This window comes from Bidens hawaiensis, unplaced genomic scaffold (assembly GCF_021521415.1).
Source record: "Bidens hawaiensis isolate Kalapana, Puna unplaced genomic scaffold, B.hawaiensis_p1.1 tig00019082_1, whole genome shotgun sequence".
Classification (NCBI taxonomy): Eukaryota; Viridiplantae; Streptophyta; class Magnoliopsida; order Asterales; family Asteraceae; genus Bidens; species Bidens hawaiensis.
In genome coordinates, this window is record NW_027492898.1 from 114103 (window position 1) to 136716 (window position 22614).

Consider the following 22614-nt stretch of genomic DNA (forward strand, 5'->3'; position numbering starts at 1 on the left):
CCAGTCATATCAGAGTGTTGCCACTCGAAGACCGACATATATGCTGTGAGCAATCTTTTCATTCTCAACCTCGTGTCGTCTGATATCGTAGCGCCAATTGTGATTGTCTGCTCCGGGTATTTTGGGTTGAGAATCCATTCCTCTGGCGCGTTGTCTGCCATTGGAAGTTTCATTCTCCCTTCCCGCGGAGTACTTGTCACTGCACACAAATGATCTCGGTATACAAATGTTACACCTGTTGGTGTTGGGAACCCCAACGCGACGTGCGCTGGCGACGGTATGGCGTTGAATTGGGCAATCGTTCCTCTACCCAAGATCATATTGTGGCATGAAGTGGTGGGCAAGACCAAGAAGTTGACAACTTCGGCTCGCTTGTGTTTCTCATACCCATAGTTAGCTCAAATTGTATTTGACCTAGGGGATGAATGATTTCATTTGAAACACCAGAGATTGGTGCATTCACAATTTCGAGCCTTGCTTGGTCTGCCGATCCAACTTCCTGAAACATTGCTCATACATGATGTCTGATTCGCTGCCAGTGTCCACCAGGACTTTTGACACTTCATAATGAGCAATGTGTGTAGTGATGACAAGAGGACTGCTGATAGAAGGGCCTCCCCTGATTCTTGGAAGATTACTTGTTGCTCGCGCCAATCTCCTTGGACTTGCGCGCTTCTCTTTCTTGAATTTTGCCCTTGCCTTCCTCCTCGGCTACACAGATTCTTTTGAACCTTTTGCTGGCAGAGGCTCCTTCTGGTTGTTCATTTTCTGGTCTTGAGTTTTTCACCAGATGAGCCAGCTTGCCTGATTTCACATCTTTTTCAATTGCATCCTTCAAGTGGTGGCATGCATCAGTGTTGTGTCCTGTGGACTTGTGAAACTCACAGTACTTGCCACTTGTTTGATGGTCCCTTGTAGTGTAATGGCTTGGGGCTTTTGAACTGGACATTCTCAGTGCTTAACACTTGTGAAGGCGTTTTAGTGAGGGGAGTCCATATTCTTAGCAGAGGTCTGTTAGGATCTCTGCCGCCTTCCCTCTTATCAGCTTCTCCGCGATTACGAATGTCTTTTTGGGGCTGAGGTGAGCTTGGTTGCGCCTGCTTTTCTGCGGGAGAAAAACTGGTTGGTTGCAACCTGGACCATACAGAGTTCTGTTTGCCCCTTCTTTCGTTGCTGCGCGGTGTCTCAGCTTGATGCCCTCTTTCTCTTGCCCTATCTTGGGCAATTTGTTTTTCATTTCTCGCGAAGACTCGCGATGCTTCCATTAGCTTGGCCCAAGTGGTTGGCATGCCATCTCTGCTTACGAGAGCTCGGCGGAGTTGATCACTGCGCGCGCCTTGTATAAAGGCCACGCGCAAGAGTTGCTCAGTGATACCTCCGATTGCCAGAGACTCCTGATTGAAACGAGTTATGTAGTCTTCAATCGTTTCATCATTCCTGCGCACGCAGTGCATGATGTCATCAGGGTCGCGCGTGTGTCTGCGCTGCTGTACGAAGTGAGCTTGGAACTTTTCCAACAGTTCCTCGAACCCATCGATTTGCCCAGTCGGCAAGCTTTCGAACCAGACACGCGCCGCGCCCGTGAGGCAGTGAGCAAACATGTGACACCATGTTGGCATCGTCCAGCTTTCTAGGTTTCCAGTGTTGTAAAAACCTTGTAAGAAATCGTCTGGATCTGTTGTGTCGTCATATTTGCCCAAACCACTTGGCATCTTGGTTTTGTGCTGAATGGGAGCCTTCGCGATGCGCTCAGTGAATTTTGAATGTTTCACCAAGATGGCTGGCCTGTACGGTGTGGTTACGTCCACTTGCCCTCTCACTGGTGGGCTGTACGTTAAATGTGATCGGCTTCCTGCAAACACAAAGTAATGATCTAAGTCATCAAAACACTAATATGGAAGTCCGCGCAGCGGAGCAAAAACGAACCTATACCTGCGGGGATGAAGCAGAAAAGTCAGCGCCAGCCCCACGAGAAGACTGCGCCGCGAAATCTCGTGGCGCTGCAGGGCTGGCGCGGCCGCTGTCGGAGCCTTCAACTTGAACCTCCTCATCCTCTGAAACAGGCCTTTTCTCCTGCGACCTAGAAGAAACAAAATCAGTCTCGCGAGGAGGGCTGCGCGCAGGAGGAGGTGAGGGAGGTCTCGACGCCGCCAGATCGGCGCGTAAAACGGCCTCCTGCTCCTTAGTAATCCCGATGAGGGGAGATTCAGCGCTTGCAGGAGCAGGAGCAGAACCAACGGCGCTGGCACCAGCGCCAGCAGTGCCGCCAGCAGCTTGTACGCCAGCAATGACTCCTATAAAAAAATCAACAGAAAGAAATGGTTCATGACTTGATCTAAAAGAAAAAAGTCAGAAAGTAAAAGCTCAATACATACCTTGGCGCATCGCCGTTCGCGAGTTAAACATCGCCATGAAGTCCATTCTCCCCTTTTTTGAGGGTAAAACAGGGGACTTCGAAGCGACCTCCGGCGCAGCCTCGACACCTTGTTGCGCCTGAGGTTGATCCACCAACGTCGCCGGCTCTACAAACATTTGAGTGAGCAAAGATTCATTAGTAATTCTATCAGAAACGCGCTCATAAAACCATAAAGTATAAAGTATACCTGTCGATGAGGAAACGGCAGGCGCAGCGCCGCTTCCCTTTTCCGCCGCGAGAAGGGAGGAGGTGGCGGCACCATACCTCGTGTGTACAGGAGGCCTGCCCACATTTTGAGGCAGGGAAAACAAGGAAAACTTGGAGGTAAACTCCTGGGTTTTCTCAAGTCCCCTCGCCTGAGTAGGAGGATCCTGAGCAACAGGGGCAACATCTTTTTTCTGTTTCTTACTGGCCCCTGCGCCACTTTTCCCCTTAGCTTTACGCTTTAGTTGGGGCACCTCAGCCTCCTCCTCCTCCTCTTCCGCGAGCTCCAGCTCGTAGTTCTCAAGCGCGTCTACAATACACGCAACAGAAAGGTTAGCCAAATCTGGTATTATAAAGGCATAAGCATAAGTACAAAGGCTTACCAGGCGCGTCGCTGTCAAAGAGAAATCCCAGATCAACAGGGATGAACATGTCATCGAAGCGATCGGGGAAGCCAACCTCCCCAGCGCCCAGCGCGACGGAACCACCCTCCATATGCTCATCATAGGCGGCGTGGACATACTCCTTGCTGACTGCACAAAACAAGTCAAATGATATCAGCAAAGCGAATTATATTCGCGCAGAAGTAATGCAATGAGTTAACTTACACAAGCCGTCAACTTGGATAACGGGCTCAGTCGCGCTGTCAGCCCACCTCCTGCTCATACCAACCCCCACCAGCGCTTCCTCGCAAATTTTCTTGGCGGGGGATGGTTCGGCAGTCAACTTTTTTACCCAGGCGCCAGTTGGGTTCTTGAAGACACCCACATCCGCAGGCGCAGAAGAGATCGCGCGCATGGTCATGCGGATGGGGATCACACCAGCCCTGATATAGAAAAATCTCTCAGACCAGTCATGAAGGCTCTTGAATGAAACAGTGCAGCACTTGACCTTCTGACTGCGAGGAATAAATGAGAACCAAGAATCTTGGATCTTGGGCTTATAAAATAACTGAAAGCGCCGAGGGGTGGGCTCCTCGCGCTGAGATTTGCACATGAACTCAAAGTGAGTCATGCGCACGAGTCCAAACGGATGGACTTGGGATATATGAATCCCATAAAACCTAAGCAGCGCACCCACAAACCTTGTCATCGGGAGACGAAGGTTGCAGTGGGTGAAAAAATGGCAATAAAGGGATATATAGCCGGTGGGCGGGTCCGCCGCCGTTTGCCCGGCCGCCGGCAGCATGCAGCCATACTCAGGGAGAAAACCCTGAGAGGCGATAAGGCTGTCAAAATCGGACTGCCTCAGTTTACAGGGGATCTCATCCCACTTCTTCACTGCCTTGGTTTTCCCTACCTCCTCCGATGAGGCCTCAGCAGCCCTCTTCCCCTTGCCGGTCTTCTTCAACGTAGACATTACTAACGATTTCACACGGCGATGGCTGGGGGAGATTGTGTTGTCTGAGCTATCAGACATACAACTATAAAATCGGACAAAGGATGCTTCTGAAGAACAGAGACCTGGAAGCGGAAGACAGGCAATCGGAATAGAATGAAAGGAAAAAAGCTCGGAATAAACAACAAAGAAGATGAAGGATAAAAAACTCAAAAGGCTTGCTTTTATAGGCCCAGGAGAGAGAAAAATTGGTACTGATCGGACTTCACGCACCTCCACTCGCAGGTGTAAGCCAACGCGAGCGCGACACGTGTCCCTGACACTGTGTGGGGGGACACGAAAAGAAACGATACAGGTGCTGCCAGAGTTCACGCGCCACTTGAACCTCGCAGGTACGGACCAACGCGAGCGCGACACGTGTTCCTGATACTATGTGAGGGGACATGAAAGGCAACTGTAGCACCTCGAGCACACGAAAAGTCTGACACGTCTCCATCACTGACGCATGTCAGCAACAACCAACCACGTACAGGGACGATTCGTTTTCAACCAAAAGGATAGAATTTCGCGCAACGATGAGTAATAAGAAGAAAAAGACAAAACCCTACTAAAAGAGCAAACTATTAAGTCTAATATCTATCTTACCTCGCTCGCGCGAGATAAGACACACATTAGACTGGGGGGGCTTGAAGAGGTATGTACCCGCCTCAACACCGAGCGAGGCGGGTCAACCCACAAGATATAGACAAGAGGCTTGAAATCAAGACATTATGAAGGCACAAAGCCAAAACCTATGCGCATTGCGCATATCACATATGCTCACGCATATCACATATGCTCAGGCATCACATATGCTCATGCATCACATGCTCAGGCATCACATATGCTCATGCATCACATATGCTCAGGCATCACATATGCTCACGCATCACATATGCTCACGCGTATCACATGCTCACGCACCATATATGCTCATGCATATCACATCTGCGCGTGGCGCATCCGCGCGTGGCGCATATCACATGCTTGTGCATATCACATCTGCGCATGAAACATCTGCGCGTGAGAATAAAGAGAAGACATCGCGCATCCTCAGGATAGGCGCATATCACACATGCACATAATCAACCTCGTCCTTATCCAAATCAGGATAAGGACAACCTTGATTGTGCACGTCAGACAACCTTCCAGAAGGTATCTTTTTAAGGAATAAGAATATGCTGATGTTAACAGCTGCCAATGAAAGGTGGACAACTCAGCAAAACCCATGTGCTACCACGTGATTGCACAAAGAATAATCAATGAAAAAGCACCAGCTGTCCCACGGACACGTGGCGCGAAGCAATAGGAGGAGGCCAAAAAGGCCCTGATTGGGTCTGAGCCCAATCATTGGAAACCCTAGCACTATAAATACCACATCAACTCCACAAGGAGAGGTATGCCCTATTACACAGTATTCAGCTATATTAAGCAATACACTCCCATTTCCTTACTCTCAGATTATTATCTTCTCCTACAAACTCTTATTCTCACACCGGAGGGTTACCCCAAAGAGGACCCCTCTGTCCCTTTCTGAGGGGTAAGTTTACGGTGCTGTTCATTTTATAGGTGGAAGAATCCAGATCCCAGAGAACCATCGGTGAAATAGCATAATCACACCCGAGGAAAGTTGATCGTCTACCAGTGAGTCGATCCACGTTTCTTCAATATATAACTATACTACCACTCGAGGATTGTTGTTAAAACTAATAATAGTAATAATAATAACAATATAATAATAATTACTTTTGTTGTTGATTACATTATTAATATATTTGAATTTTACTACTAATAATATTTATATATGCCATATTAATGATAATAACTAGCTTATAACATTTTAATACTAATAGTATTAGTGATAAAAATATAACTCGGGTAACGATGACGTTAAATAGTAATTAGGCCCGACATGGGTTTCGGCTCGAAAAAAAATGGGTAATATTAAAAATATTAGATTTTAATAATATTCCTTAATAATCATAATAATAATGATAATAATAATAATAATCTATTATTATGAAAATAATGATAATAATAATAATAATCTAGTTAAAAAAATAATAATAATAATAATCTAGTTAATAATAATAAAAATAATAATGGGCTTTATTATTTATGAGATTAATAAATATGATTTCAAAAACACTCTTTAAAGTCGGTTTAAGGGTGAGCCGGATTTGACTCGATTATCGGGTTATGTGTTAGATACAAGACAATAAAAGAACTCTAAATCTCGAACTTACCATACGATGTTTGACCGAGAACATTTTTCGGAGCCGATCAGGGTCGTCAAGGCCAATTCCGGCCGCCGGAGGCGTGCCGGAAAAACAATACAGGGAGAGAGAGGAGGCGGAGAGAGAGAGAGAGAGAGAGAGAGAGAGAGAGAAAGAGAGTGCTGAGAGAGAGAGAGACACGGCGGGAGAGAGAAAGAGAAAGAGAGTGCCGAGAGAGAGAGAGACGGCGAGAGAGAAAGAGAGTGCCGAGAGAGAGAGAGACAAGCACCGCGTCCACGGCGGCAGGCTTTCCGGTCTCCGGAAATACGATTCGGGGGGAAAGGGAAGTGGCCGGAGGTGATGGTGTCGCCGGAGAAGAAGGGTGGTGGTGTCGGAGGTCTGTGATGGTGCGTCGGAGGTGGTGGCCGGAGGTGGGGTTGGCCGGAATCGCGTCACCGGCTCCTCGCCGGAAAATCGATCTCGCCGGAAAACGGCCAGAGAGGAAGTGGCGGCTATGGTTTTGTTGTGATGTTAATGTGTAGGTTTAGGGTTTATTGTTATATATATGGGTGGGTATTAAAGTTACCCCTTTGGCCCCTCAAGTTCTAATAATGGTTTAAAACGAGTTTAAATGTTTCCAAGCTTCTAATAACTTTACAAAACTCAGTTAGAACCCCCTAAGTTTTTCTTAACAACACTATATTATGACCAACATCGATTTATTTAAGGCCGATGTCTAAAATAATATTATATAATAATTAAATTAGGTTTTTTTGGATATTAAGTCGGACTTACATAATAAAAGTTTACAAAACGAGCACCACTCAGGACTCAAATTTGATGAATGTCACACTTCTAATCCAATAATAAACATTCAAACGTGTAAACTTTAGGACTATTTTTTTTAAAATTGAGTGCTTTTGCATTTTTTTTATATTTGTAACCCATATTTTTTCAAAATTACTTTTAAACCAACAATAAACATTCAAACGTGTAAACTTTAGGACTATTTTTGCATTATTTTTTTGATATTGATTAACTTTTGGATTATTTTTTGTTATAGGAATAATTTAGTTTTGGGTTATTTTCTGATTGAAGTTACATTTATAGGAAAATTATAAGGTAAACTATTCAACCGGTTGAACCTCTCAGTATAAACCGGTTCAACCGGTTGTACAATTTTATAGCCCAATCCGGTACAAGTAAAATACCGGTTTTTAAAACATTGATTCTTATAATTGTGATATGATTTTCATATCATATATATAGGTTCTACATCAAACTCGAAGAACCAATGGACATGTTGAAGTTTTTGACACGAAAATAAGGTTAACTTAATTCATTATTCGAATTATTTTGTTTATTATTCCAGTCACATATATTGATAATTGTTACCGAATTAATTTTTAATATTTCTGCATATTTAACATTAATTGATCTTTAATAATTTGTCAATAGTTTCTGGTGGCCCAACTTGGTAAATTGGCAAATTCCATAGAAGGATTTTTTTTTATGGAAAATAGGCTGATTGTGTTTGTTTCAGGTATTACGAATGTATTTTAGTTATTAATTTATCAATATTTATTATTATATGTAGCTTATATAATTTATGTAAATTAATTCATTTTGATATGATTAATCTTTAGATTTGTTAACATTTGTGAATTTATATCGAAAGTCTTGAATATAATTTCATCATAATTTAAACTATTAACTATATATTGTTTAGTTTTGCACTTCAAAAAAATATTTATCAATTATCAATATTATTGTCAATATCCATTAGTCTGATTATAGTTTTGAGTAGTTCCTAATTTTCACACACTTTTCATCTTTTTAGTTTGACCAATGTATAATGAGACATAAATGCCACAAATAATGCTAATGAGTGTCATCATTTGGTTATGGAAATTATAACAATTACTGCACTATAAAAATCGAAATATTATTTGAATTTGAATTCTAAAAAAAATATATTACAATTGGTTATGAAAAAATTTGGTTTCCATTGTTAATATTATAATGTTTATTAGTTTCCAATTTCCACAAACTTCATATCTTATATGTTTGACCAATTTATAATTAGACATAAATGTCACAATTAATGATAATGGGTTTGTAACAAAATTGAATGCAGATTTCATTGACGGTAATAAAATAATATAAAATGGACCGACTAAAAAAATAATAATAATTTCAGGATTACATTATGCCATGATTTTTGTAATATTTTTTGTGTTTAGGATCTTTGACTATAACGGATTTCGTTTAACAATTTTGGTAAACATATTTATAACTTAAATAACAATTTATTATATTCTAATTTAATCAAATCATATAATAAAGTTGAAAGTCATTATTTATAATTATTACTTTTTACGTGTATCCAAATTAATAATTCGAATTTCAAATAAATAAGTTGACTAATTTATTTTTGGAATTGACTATAATGTGTGTCGGTGTTTTCTAAAATTTTCAAAGTTAATAACTTCCTTTAATATTGTTGATCGACTATTAGTTTTGATAGTTCTAGAAATTTTGGTAAACAGATTTATAACTTAAATAATCATTTAATATATTCTAATTTAATCCATTTTCCTACTATATAATCAATATAAAATGTCAATATCTTAAATACGTGTCTATTACATTTTCTGTTTGTACGAGATATTCATATATGTTTGTTAGTAATGTCTTTATTAATATTCTCATTTAAATATAACAATTAATTTAATCGTTTTTAATATATTTTTTTATTAAAATACATGTATATATGGTATATATACGTCGGTTAAGAAAAATAAAATATTTTTATACTAAATATCTTAATATTTAAAGTGTATATTTAATTAGGCTGATTTTGCTTTTTTTTAGGTTATGAAGCAAAATTAGTTTGTTTGGGTTGAATGTTAAAGAACTTGATGGTTGGCTAATATGATAAAAGCATGTTCATGTATTCTTATGGTTTTTTTGTTGTTAGGTGTAGAGTAAGATTTTGTAACTATGATCTCTTAATTTGTAGAAGATATAAATGTTTAACATTTTTGTAAAAAACCTGTGTCTAATTATTGTGTTGGTTGAATATGTTATCTATAGTTATATGTTTTGTGTATTTGTTTTTTCACCCGTGTGTAACACGGGTTCCTATTCTGTTACAATTAAAGCTGAAAATGAGACCTATTTGTTTAGTTTTATCCTTTATGAAATTGGGGTTCGGTGTTTCATTAATTCATTTATAATCTCTTAACTGTCTAACCTAACCTTTTTGATTTTTGACATATTACTTAAAATCACATAACCAACAATTTCAATAAGTTGACTTACTTTTCTGTTAATAACATTGTCATATTTGATATACATACTTATAATAGGTAAATATTACTAAAAAAGTTACAGATATATATAAGTATATAACTTCAAATGCTATATTCAAAGAGATTTTTAGAGATTTATGAATTAATTGAATTATAATATTTTGATTACATTATCTATCTCTTATGAACCATAAGATACGTTATTATGCATTTTATTAAATTCAACTTTTTTTGTTGTATTTTATAATTTCATTTATTTTAAACCGTTTTTCAAGTTTCACAAAATATTAATGTCACTAAATTTCTCAATAATGTATAATAAAAAACGTATTATATGTTTACCCATTTTAACTATTACGTTTTTTAAACATAATATAAATCTTCTAATTCTAACATCCAAACAATTTGATAGTCTAAGTGTTCATAATGTTTTCAAAGAATATTAAAAATATTTGATGATTTATTTCCTATACGTTAATATTTTGTTTTCATTGATTTTGTATCATATTTTTTCACCTTTAATTATTTTCAAAGTCAATATAAAATTTTTTAATCTTACCAAAGTTATTTGAAAATTCACTTATTGTAAAACGTTTTTAAGTTTTGAAAGTTTAACAAAATATTAATGTCAGTGATTTAAAAGTTTTTTGCAAGATTGGTCAAAAATAAAAAAAAATTACATAATTTTTTGAAGTTGACTTATTCCAATTTTTTTTATATTTTGTAACTATTTTGAAAATATTTCAAAATGGGTTGTTTTAAAAGAGTATCAAATTTGTTATGTATAAAATGACGGCCAAAAAAGGTTTTTATTGATATATCTTTTTGGTTTAATGATTTAAGTTAGAAAGATGTTTTATGTTGTCATTTTACTTTGTTTGTTGTTGTATGTTATTTTATTTTAATAAAAACACCAATTTAATAAAAACAACTTTATTAATGTTCAAATGTTACTCATTATTAAATACTAGTTTGAGGCCCGTGTATTACACGGGTAATTGTTGAAAATTTTAAACTTTGACCATTAAGTGAAATTTATATTTTTAATAAAATTACAATTTAATTAAAATTACAGAAATTACATAACTAAGATTACACAAATATGTTACAAATAGGTAAAAACTTTCTTTTACACTACATTTGTGATTGTATTAGCAGGTATACATTGCTTATTAAAAATTAAAATATTTAATTCATGTCTGCTTTTAACTCTTAATAAAGTAACATATATGCTTGCTTATAACTCTTGATATAGCCATATATAGTTGTCAGTGTGACAAAAAAAGGTTCTTCAAGTACATACCAACTCTAGATAAATAAAAATATATATCCATGATGCTAATAAAAAAATTCATACACATAAAATATCATAGATTTTAATCAATTAATATGATGTCATTTGCGAACATCTACTCATTTTTATCCAAAAAAAACATGATCTTCCCAAAAACCATATACATGAACTTTGATGATATAATCATCCTTAAAATCTTTATAATTTGAAATTGATTGATCATGATAAACTTGTTGTCAGTACTATTCTGTGTATGATAAATTTTTATGACTTTATATTTTACAATTAAAAATTATATAATCAAACAACATGAAAACCGAAAATTTAAATATAACAAAATGATTTGTTTATTTCATATGAATGTAATTCCCAGAAAAATGAAAAATACATACTAACTTTAAAACCATGTTCAAATAATAGTGATTTTTCTGAGTTAAAAGAATATTAGAATATTTAAAATTGCATAAACTGAAAGTAGTGATTCTTATTTATAATCGTTGAAAGTAGGCTGCCACTTTTACTCGTAACATGAAACCCAACCCAAAAAAACCCGTACCTGAACCCAAACTAACCCGACCCGAGAAACTCGTACCCAAGAAAATGCTAACCCGAACCTGAACCGAAGTAATTCGGGTTGGCTCTTGGGTCCGAATTCTAGGTTTAGGGTCAACCCAAAAACTTTTACTTTTAAAATCATATGTATTTTTAGGTATTAAAGGCTAAGTCTTAGCCGCTGACGTTATCAAGATTTAGTTCAAGTCGATTGTTCTCATTTCACATATTTTGAATCGAATGTTTATTGTTTATTATTTTGAATATCAATCATAATAAACACTTTAATTAACACTTCAAAATTCACTAATCGTCCATTGTCAATCTATATGGAGAATACTTAGTATATGTAGTAATGGATTTAGTTAGAATAAACCTATAATTTTAATGTCATATATTGAAATGACTTAAAAGATAAGGACCATATGTGAAAATTGGTTGAAAAAAAGATGAGGAGGGCTATGGTATTGACAAGTGGCAAAAATGGTAGGCTTTTATTAGAATAGATAGATAGATGTTATTATGGTATATTTAATTTGGATGCTATTGTTTTATTATATTTTGTGAAGCAAAATGAGTTTCTTTTGGTAGAATGTTTGAAGAAGTTGATGGTGGGTTAATATGAAAGAATATGTTGATATCTTTTGTCGATGTTTTTTGGTTGTTCGATGTACATTAACTTATTGTAACTTTTAACTTTTAATATCTAGACAATGTAAATGGTTAACGTTTTGGTCCGAAAGTTTGAAGAAGTTTTGTGTTGCTTGAATTTGTTGTTTAAATTTATTATGTTTGTTGACATGTTTTCCACCCGTGTGTAACACGGGCTATACCCTAGTTACAACACAGTTTGGTCCCCTAATCTACGATGTCAAATGTCAAAAAATCCAGAGCCTTAGACACAGTAGAAACGACATTTGATGTCGATGCATTGCAAAGTATTCTCCGTTCGTGGTTCCTGAATAGTGAGAAATGTGACATATAGATGAATGCATGCATATATATATATATATATGAAATTGTATATCTTATCATAGTCGGACATTAACTGCCATAGCTAGGAGTGACAAATGTGACCCATTGGGTTGAATAAGTTGTATTAAAATGTATATAATGGGTCAAGTTAAATAAAGAAAATGATTGAAACGAGTCAAAATGAGTTGAAATTTCTCAAATTTTTTTTTCTTTTCTTTTTACTGTAACAAGAAAAACGGATGAAACTTTTTACTACTTTTACTTTTTTAGTTTTTGATTTATATTTTAAGTTATGATTTTTTTAATTGTTTTTTGAACTTTTTAATGAGGGGTTTTTGAAATGGGTATAAATGGATTGAACTTTCAAAAACCCAATTTGACTCATTTCAAAAACCCCTCATTAAAAAATTCAAAAAAACTAATTAAAAAATCATAACTCAAAATATAAATAAAAAACTAAAAAAGTAAAAGTACTAAAAAATTTCCTTCGTTTTTCTCGTTCCAATAAAAAATAAAAAAAAACCTTGAGAAACTTCAACCCGTTTCAATCATTTTATTTTTTTAGTTTGACCCATTCTAACCCATTATATACATTTTAATACAACATATTTGTCACACCCCGACCAAAGGCGGCGGAACATGCCGAGGTGCAACGGATTGCTCACGAATACAAGACACTATTAAAGTGACAATATTTAACCAACTCATTAATTTCATTCAATCACCAAAAGTACACATCTTGTTCATACAAATAACATCAAATATAAGAATTTAATTATTTATTCTTCTAATAACCTAAACGGTCTCAAATAAGATAGTCTAAAACATCTTCAAACTTCAATCAACCAATAATTAAACCTGTAACAAAGCATAAAATAATATTTGTCAACATGAATGTTGGTGAGCAATTTCATAGTTTTGAGTATATATAATATGAGGCGAAATCCACAAACTTATACGAGACTATAAATAAAAGCAACAATTGCGGTACATAAATCATAAGTGAATGAGGATCCTTTCTAATCGGTAACAACCGACATACTTGGATAATGAGGCCCTATTCTACTAGCACAAGGCTAAAGTAGTTAGGGGTGCGTATGATCATACTTATTGAGGATCCACAACAACATAAAAATAAACACTCGTGCTAGTAAAGCATATATAACATATAACACACAATAGAGCAAGTATTCTAAGTATCATACACCATAGAGTTTGTGGTTTGAGGATAGAGTGTTATAAATCATTCTTGTTTTGAATAAGTATGCATGTTACCCCCAAAATATAAAAATGAAAACGGGGGATGAAATGTACTCACGTGAAATAAGTAACTTGAAGGATAGTTTGCGATAAAACAGGGAATGATAAGTTCAACGGGCAATACCTAGATTAAAAAGGGTCTTGAGTAAGTAGATGGTTTTAAAAGCTTTAAAGTAAAATAACTTGACAAGTAAAATGAATAATTAAAGTTTGAGAGTTAAAGTGTAAATACATAAGAATTAAAGTAATGGTTTTAGAAAAGTAAGTTTACTCGAAATCGGATCTCGGTATTCTATTCATTAGTTTTACTTAACCTTTGTTAAGTAAATATTTGGGTAAGGTTGCAATTTTGCAAGATCCTTTGTTAGATAGATACCAAAACGAGATTTTACGAGTGTTCGGATTTGTCGGTTCGAGTCTTGATAATTGGTCAAGCTCGAAGCCAAGATTCCAAAGTAATAAATGTTATGAGATAACTCAATGAAATCAAAAGAAACTTAACCAAGTGTCTAGCTCTATTAAGGAGAACCTCGACGTCCGTCAAGCGAGTGTTTGGTTTTGTCAGTCCAAACTTGTTATGAGATCAAGTTGGATCCGACATGCCAAGTATTTTGAGAAAATAATTAAAATTAGTTTATAATATAGTTTTAGAGAAAAATACGAGATTCGGTGGCCCAAAACACAACTAGTGTGTCTTAAGCGAGTGAACTTGGTTTAGTTCGGTCTTGGTTCGGTCCTTGAATCGGAATAAGACCGAGGATGGTTATCACATACCCAATACCATATAACTTATTAAAATGAACTTAGAATTTATAATATACAAATCTTAAATGTAACATATTATTAAATCATTTTAAATATAAAGCATCTAAATGAGAGTTCGGTTTTGGTTCGGTCCTTGACTCGGAATAAAACCGAGGATGGTTACCACATACCCAATACCATAGAACTCATTAGAACAAACTTAGAAATGATATTACTCAAGTCTTACATACAATATGTTAACAATAAAGTATTTAAACAAAAGCTCGGTTTTGGTTCGGCTCTTGACTCGGGATGAAACCGAGAATGATGGCCACATACCCAATACCATAGAACTCATTAAAATGATTTGAAAACTAAAGTAATTAGAAACTAAACAATATTAGTAAGCTTGCATAAATTACAGCATAAATTAAAGTGTTTAACAAGGACTATAATAGTCCTCCATGAAGCCTTGCCTAGCAATACACCTAAACCGACATGGCCGGAGAAGGGAAAGCCAAGGAAACAAGAGGAGTATGTTTTAGACAAGTTATAATAACAAGCTTTAATTAACAAGAATTAGATAGAAACAAAGATTAGTATTAGTTTGACCTTGAAGAGTCAAACTATCAAGAACTTGAAGAATGGAATACTTGGATCTTAGATTGAGAGAGTTTGGAGAAGAAAGAGCAAACCAAAATGGGTGCACGAGACTTGCTTTTGTAGTGGAAAAAGTATAGTATACTCATAAGGGGTATAATTGCATTTCATTGGTTAAAAATGGCCAAACAATGCACAAAACAACAAGAGGTGTTTGACACAATTATTCCTTTAAGTTTGTTTAAGTTATTTTTAGCCATAAATAGGTGTTTTAAAGTACCGAAAATGATGTTTTCTTGATCCGACATTTGTGTAATATAAATGAACATAAAACCCAATATTTTATTAATAACGAAGGATCCGAAAGACCAAAACGGGTCGGGTCTAAAAAAAACAAATACAAGTTAAACCGAAAATGATGAATGTCACACTATTCAACCCAATGGGTCATATTTGCCATCCCTAGCCATAACTGATTTAGGCCGAATTTGAGAGAGTTTATCAATAACAAAGCTCTCCAATCATCACCCGATTGATGTTCTTCCATTCCAGACCTAGATTCAAAGACATATTCTTTCTAAATTCTGTAACCAGTCTAATTTCTAATTTCTATAATTTTTAATTTCTAATTTCAATAACCAGCTCCGAAAAAAGGGTTCATGTAAGGTACTTATTGTTTCTTATTTCTATTCAGATTTTGAAATACATTGTTAACTACTCATTAACTTTTCCTTCTCTAAGCCATGAGATATATGATCAACCACAAGCACAACATATATTTCAATGCATGTTTTAGTTGTCAAATGAAATTTAATCAATGTTTTTCAAAAAATGTCTTATATTAGTATTGTTGAGTTCTATATCATTACTAATATTGCTATGAACCTTGAAAAGAGAAGTTTTTAATCAGGCTCATGCTTTAGGGCAAGTGGTGGGAGTTCACATCGGCTTACCATCAGGTCCAATATGACTGCATATGGCTGATAGGACATATAGAGTCGGTACGCCTGATAGGACATGTATAGTTAATTAATCTTATAGGACTTATAGAGCAGCCAATACGCCTAGTAGATTATATGGAGCCAATACGGCCACACAACGTGGTTTGCATTTATTGTTATCTGAGTCCGGTTAGTGTTTATATGTTAACTTGAAGAACGTTGTGTTCCCGAGTTCATTTAAGAAAAGAAAGGCAAGGAAAAGAAAATTTTCTCTTCTTATCTTTTCTTTTGGTATCTCCTCTTTCGCTTCAACTTATTTTCCTTCCTAATCCTTCCAATTTGGAAAGATACAAATTCTTTTATTTTACTCATCATTTTCTCTTCACTCTCATTTTCTTTCTTTAAATGAAACTCGGGAACACCTCTTTTAAATTTTCCTTTCTTAAATGAAACTCGGGAACACAACATATTTTTCTCATCCTTTTTTTCCTTCCCTTTCCTCAGTTAAATGAAACTCGGGAACACAAAGAGTATTTTAATGTTTTAAATAGTCATCTATTTAGCTTTCCTCCTCTGCTTTAAATAATCAAATATCAGATGTACGTTAATTTGTCAATATGACTGTGAATTGTGATGCTAGCTTAGTTACTACTATAATTTTAACTTTGCCATTAAATTAAAATATCTACTTATATAAAAACAGTTAATTTGTATTTTGTGTCCCGTAGTATACCGTGTAAGCGCGCCGGATAACCAACAGTCACCCCACCATTTTGTCTATTAGTGTTGTTTCGGTGGGTTGATTCGTGGATAGGTTAGTAGTCTATGATTTTACTTATGTTAATGTTTGAAACTTTTAACATATTCATAGGTTTAGAATGAATATTATCTTTAGAGGTGCACAATAAACCAATTGAACCAGAGATGGTTTGTAACCCAGTAATGAAAGCCCAACCGCCGGTTTGGTTTCCGTTTGTGTACCTCCGGTTAAACCCTAACAGAACAGGTTAAAACCCGGTTTCAATCCCAAACCGGAACTGAACCGGTGCTTTCTTTGCCAAAACTGGCTTCAGCTAAACCTGGTTTTGACCAAAATCGGAACCAGTTTCAACTAAAAGTGTTTTTGACTGAGTTTGACCAAAAACGGAACCAATTTCGACTAAAAGTGTTTTTGACCCAAGTTTGACTCAAGCTGGAACCGGTTCCAACTAAAGCTGGTTTTGACTATGTTTGACCCGAGCTGAGACCGGTTCCAAATAAAACTGTTGTTGTCCAAGGTTTATGTAAGCCGGAACCTTTCCGACTATAACTTTTTTTGACCATGTTTGACTCAATCTAGAACCGGTTCCAACTAAAACTGGTTTTGACCAAGCGTGAACCAGTTTCAACTAAAGTTAATTTTGACCAAGTTTGACCCAAACCCGAATTTGTTTCAACCCGAACCGACTTACACAAAAACTCGGTTACTGTACCTCTAGTTCTCATAATGCAAACTAAAGTTTAATCTGTGTTTGTTTTTTCTTATAATAGCAGATGGAGTCACAAAATAATGAAATAAAGAAAAGGAAACAGAAATCCGTTTGTGACTACTTTGAAAGATCCAACAACAACGAGGGGAACATAAAAGGCAAGTGCAACCACTGCTCTCAAGTGCATGAAACACACCCAAGTGTTGGTGGAACATCAACAAAACAACACTCGTCGGCATGTACGCAAGACCCGAATAATTCGAAAGATGTTAACGATGATGAGGAAGACATTACTCAGCATATAAGGACATCATTAGCGAAAATGATTATCTGCGACGGTCTTCCTTTCTCATTTGCTGAAAGCAGGGGATTTCAGGAGTTTATCAAAGCTCTTACTGGTGCCGGGGATGGTAGCTTGAAACCGGACAAAGCAAAAGCGAGAAAAGCCTTAGCAAAAATGATAATAATCAACAAACTTCGTTTCTCGTTTGTTAGAAACGCGGGATTTAAAGAGTTTGAGGAAGCTGCGTGCCGTGATTTTAGCATGCCTTCACCGTCTGCATTAGCAAAAGATTGTTGTGATTACTTTTTGAAAAAGAAGATGAAGTTAAGAAAGTTGTTTAAGAACAATAAACAAAGAGTTTGTCTTACCACTAATATATGGACTTCAGAGGAAACAGTTGATTACATGTGTTTAAGCGCACAGTATATCGACGATGATTGGACTTTGCACAATAAAATAATCAACTTTAGATCTCTTTTTAGTGGTGATGGCGAGGATATTGGAAGCACAGTTGTTGAATGTTTGGAAGAATGGGGATTAATTGAGAATGTCGTGACGATTACTATGGATAATGCATCGTATAGTGACGATGCAATTTTGTATTTGAAGAGTAAGTTGCCGAACTTGATATCTAATGGTAAATATCTTCATATTAGGTGTATGACGAGTGCTATAAGTTCGGTTGTGAAAAAGGATTCAAATCGCTAAATAATTCAATTGAGCGTGTTCGTAGTGCAGTTAGATATGCTAGATATTATCCTGACAGGTTCAAATCTTGTGTTGTTGAGAAAAAAACTAAGCCAAAAAGAGTATTTTATGATTTCCCATTTAGATGGGACACTACATATGATATGTTGAAAATGGCACCCGAATTTGAGGAGGCGTTTGATTTATGTCAAATTAAAGATCCAGATTTCAAACGAGTTTGCGAAAATAAAGTTCCGGGGCGTATCGATTGGGTTTATGCAAGAAAATTGGCATCGTTGTTAGAATTCTTTAAAGGTAAAACTATGGAAATGTCTAATACAACGTATGTGGTAGCTAATCAATTTTTCAGTGAAGATATGGATATCGATGCTCGTTTACATGAACTGAAGGGTGAGCACGACCCGCGCTTTAAGCTTATGGCGAATACAATGGCGAAAATGTTTGGTAAGAATTGGGGTGATCGAAAGAAAAACAATATGCTGCTGTATTTTGCTGTTATATTAGATCCGCGCATGAAGGTTGAGGTTATCAAGTATGGTTTTAGAACAATTTGTAACTTGAAAAAAGAGTCAAATACTGAACAAGAAGTTGTGGATAAGATGGTTGAAGATATGGTTAAAGATGTCACGGGTGAGTTCGGGTTATTGTTCAATGAATATGAGTTGATGTATCATCAAACAACAAATTCAAATGATGATATAACTGAATTACAAAAGTACCTTCATGATGCCACTATACAAAATACAGAAGACTTTGATATATTGCAATGGTGGAAACTAAATGCTTCAAAGTATCCAACTTTATCCAAAATGGCAAAAGGTATTATACTTTTATTATAAATAAATTATTTTTAGTTAGTTATAAGATACTTATTTTTCTTAATATATTTTGTTTTAGAGCTTTTGGCAATTCCGCTTTCAAGCGTTGCTACGGAGTGTGCTTTCTATACAGAAAAACGAGTATTAGATTCGTATAGAAGCGCGTTACCTGTTACTGTCATTGAAGCATTAATCTGTACACGGGACTGGGTTCAGAAGTCGAGGAAAGACGTCATTATCGAAGATTTCCATGATGAAGATGATTTTTCTGATTCAGATTTTTGAAAAGGTTATTTCATATTGTTATGTAATTTATAATTGTTTCAGTTAAAGTAGTCCTAATTTTCTTTTATAGATGTTTCTGAGCAACCTGGATGCGGATCAAGATCAACAGTGATGGCATGCGGTTTTTTTTGTTGTTGAATTGTCGTTTCTTTATGCAATTTCGTAAACTGTTTCTGTTTTTCATGCGACTTGGTTGAATATTGGGATTGTTTAGTTTTCAAGTTCTTCTGTTTACCTTGTTGAATCTATCAAGTAATGTCGGATTTGGGCTTAATTACGGTGGATTTTTAATTATTTTTTTGGTTAACATGACTTGTTTGAAAATAGTTGCTTGTTTCAAAAGGATCATACTGATTGAGTATATATATATAATGGCCATTTTAATGTTTCCTGATCACAATTGAGCCTACTTCAACAGCCTTTGTCAATCTTGCACCAGCCCCTTAGACCGGAACCATATGGTCTGAAACATGTTTGGTCTTTTGTTCTAAGGTCACTGCCTGGTTTGCGTGAACCATCTGTGGGGCTGCAGGGTGAGTGGCAACCGAAGGTCTCGTCACTCTTAAGTCCTTTGACTCGTGATCAACCCTAATGGCTTTCTTTTAGTGTTAACAATGTTAACAGCATTGAATATATAAAAATGATACATTGTATACATTGTTCAATGTAACATTTTGCCTTATAACATAACCATTTTTTAACAAAAAGCTGGGCGCAAATTGACCAGTTTGCCTTTTAACATAACCATTTTAGTATTGACTACAAGGTTGCAAATTGCATTTAACTCTTTAAAAGCAAATCATTTCTTCACTAGTGTCCAGTACACAGGGCATGCTCGCCAGAAACCCTTCACTGCCATAGATGTTGTGTATGCTTTGAAACGTTAAGAACCCACTCGGTTCAGTTTGGTTCTGATTAAAACCGAAACCGAAGGTGATTTAAACCCCTAATGCAGTAATGTGCTATTTTTCATTTTAACAGTTTCAATAAAAGCTATTTATATATAGTCTTTGACGCACGTAAAATAATTTGCATTGGTAAACCGGTTTCACTAAAATTGGATTTGACCAAGTTTCGCCCAAGCCAGAACTGGTTTCAACTAAAACTGGCTTTGACCAAGTTTGACCCAAGCCGGGAAAAAACTGGTTTTGACCCAAGTCGGACATATGATTTCATATTAATGCCATTGTAAGTATTCGGAATTAGTCATTAATAACAACTAGCTTTAAAAGCCCGAGATATTGTTGAGTTGTCCACGTGCCTCAAAAAGAGTGATCTAAAGAAGAAAGACTGAAATCAATTATGTAAAAGGTCGTAACAGTATATCTAATAATAAAGGGGTTTCAAAAAGTGAAAGTTGAATAAATTAAAAGAATATTATAGTTTTATAAATATATATATAAAAAATAATAAAAAGTTTATCCAATTAATTTACAAAAATTTATTGGCTGAACCGTTCAATACCTTTTTGTTGTGTATGATGATAAAATGTAAAACTATATTTTTATTTTTGCTTTGAACGATTGTAAAAACTATATTTCGTTGTCACGTGATAACGGTAAAAAACAATAATGGGGATAAAGTGTTCGATACTCTCTTCTTTTATGTATTTTATAAGTATCCTACACTCAAATTTCAACGATTTAAAAATACATGTAAAATAATTCCAAAAATAGATACATTAAGCAAATAATTTGTATACCTTTTTTTGTTCAGGGACGCTTATGGTTAGTACCCATGTACCGACCGATCATACACAGTTATTTCATTTATACACTTAAGTACTCACAAACCATAAAATAACTGGAAACACATAACCACAAGTACCCTAAAATTTTCTTGTTTAAATTTAAAAATAAAAAAACAATTAAATGTAATTAAATTAAAATTTCATTGAAATATTAATGGGTGTTTAATTTTTCAAAAACCTCCAATGGGTTTGTCATATGATAAACCTTTGCCACAAATTGTAATTTGACAAACTACCCACATGGTTAGAGATGGATTTACCATGTGATAAATAACCAATAAAACTTACCCATACTAATGCCCCCTCCCCTCTTATAAGTATCCTACATATGTACGTAGGCGGCCGTGATTGAACATCAAACTGATTGTTCTTTCGTTTTCTCCATACAATATTTTATTTTACTTTTTAAATGTTGACGTATTTCCTTTTTAAAAAGAGAAATCAATACTTTCGAAATACTTTTGACCATGACCACACATTTGAAAATCATATTATATTAATAATAAAATTCTTCATTTTAAAATATATTTTAATATTAATGATAAGAAACTTATGTTATAAATTTGTTGGAATAATAATAATGTATTTATAAGCCAAGGGTGCGAAATATTAGTTTGACTTAACTCTTAAGAAGTGATTCATAATGACGGCGGAGAGTTGGTTAAAAACATATTTTGCCCTTACTAGAAGTTTAAGTTTGCCAACAACTGTGAGGGTAGTTTGGTCATTTAGAGTACTTAAGCCGCGTAGTGTTTTTTTTTTAAACGATAAATTAGGATCACTCACGGACCACTGGAGTATCATTAACATTAAATAGATATATTGTAACATATCTGTCATTTCTATTTTAGTTCAGGAAAAAACATGTGATTTCAAGAGAAAACTTTCTGGAAGGATTTAAAATGTTCTAAATTTTGAATATTTAACAAAAATAATATATAACATGGATAATTGAAACCGTAAGATTGGTTTACTTTAAAATGATGAGTTAGAGTTTGATTGTTAAAGGTGGTTTGTAAATAATATATTTGATTGTTAAAAAAAGACTTCAATTGTGTGTTTTATGGTAGCGGCATTGAAACATCAAAGCATTTATTTGTGAATTGCAACATTATACATGTGAACGTTATTTAAGGTGATATGATCGATAATGCATGATTCGGTAAATTATTTATCTGGGTCAAATTTTAATTGGTGGAATAAATTCTTAAATATGAAATATAAAGAACAAGGAGACGTGTCCTGTGGTGTAATCTATATCGACAATCGTGTGTTGGATGATATGGCTATTTAGAAATGATCGTATTTTCAATGAGGTTCTATCTGTATTATCAAAGTTGGTGAATGACTTTAAATCGGTATCCTTCATGTAGATGAAGCAAATAAACAAAAGAACAAGCTTGGAGCG

At 35.3% G+C, this 22614-nt stretch overlaps 1 pseudogene; it reads left to right on the forward strand.

Moving 5' to 3' along the window:
• The first annotated feature begins 17426 nt into the window (after nucleotides 1-17426).
• On the forward strand, nucleotides 17427-19456 carry LOC143557685 (zinc finger BED domain-containing protein RICESLEEPER 3-like; annotated as a pseudogene).
• Nucleotides 19457-22614: the final 3158 nt, after the last annotated feature.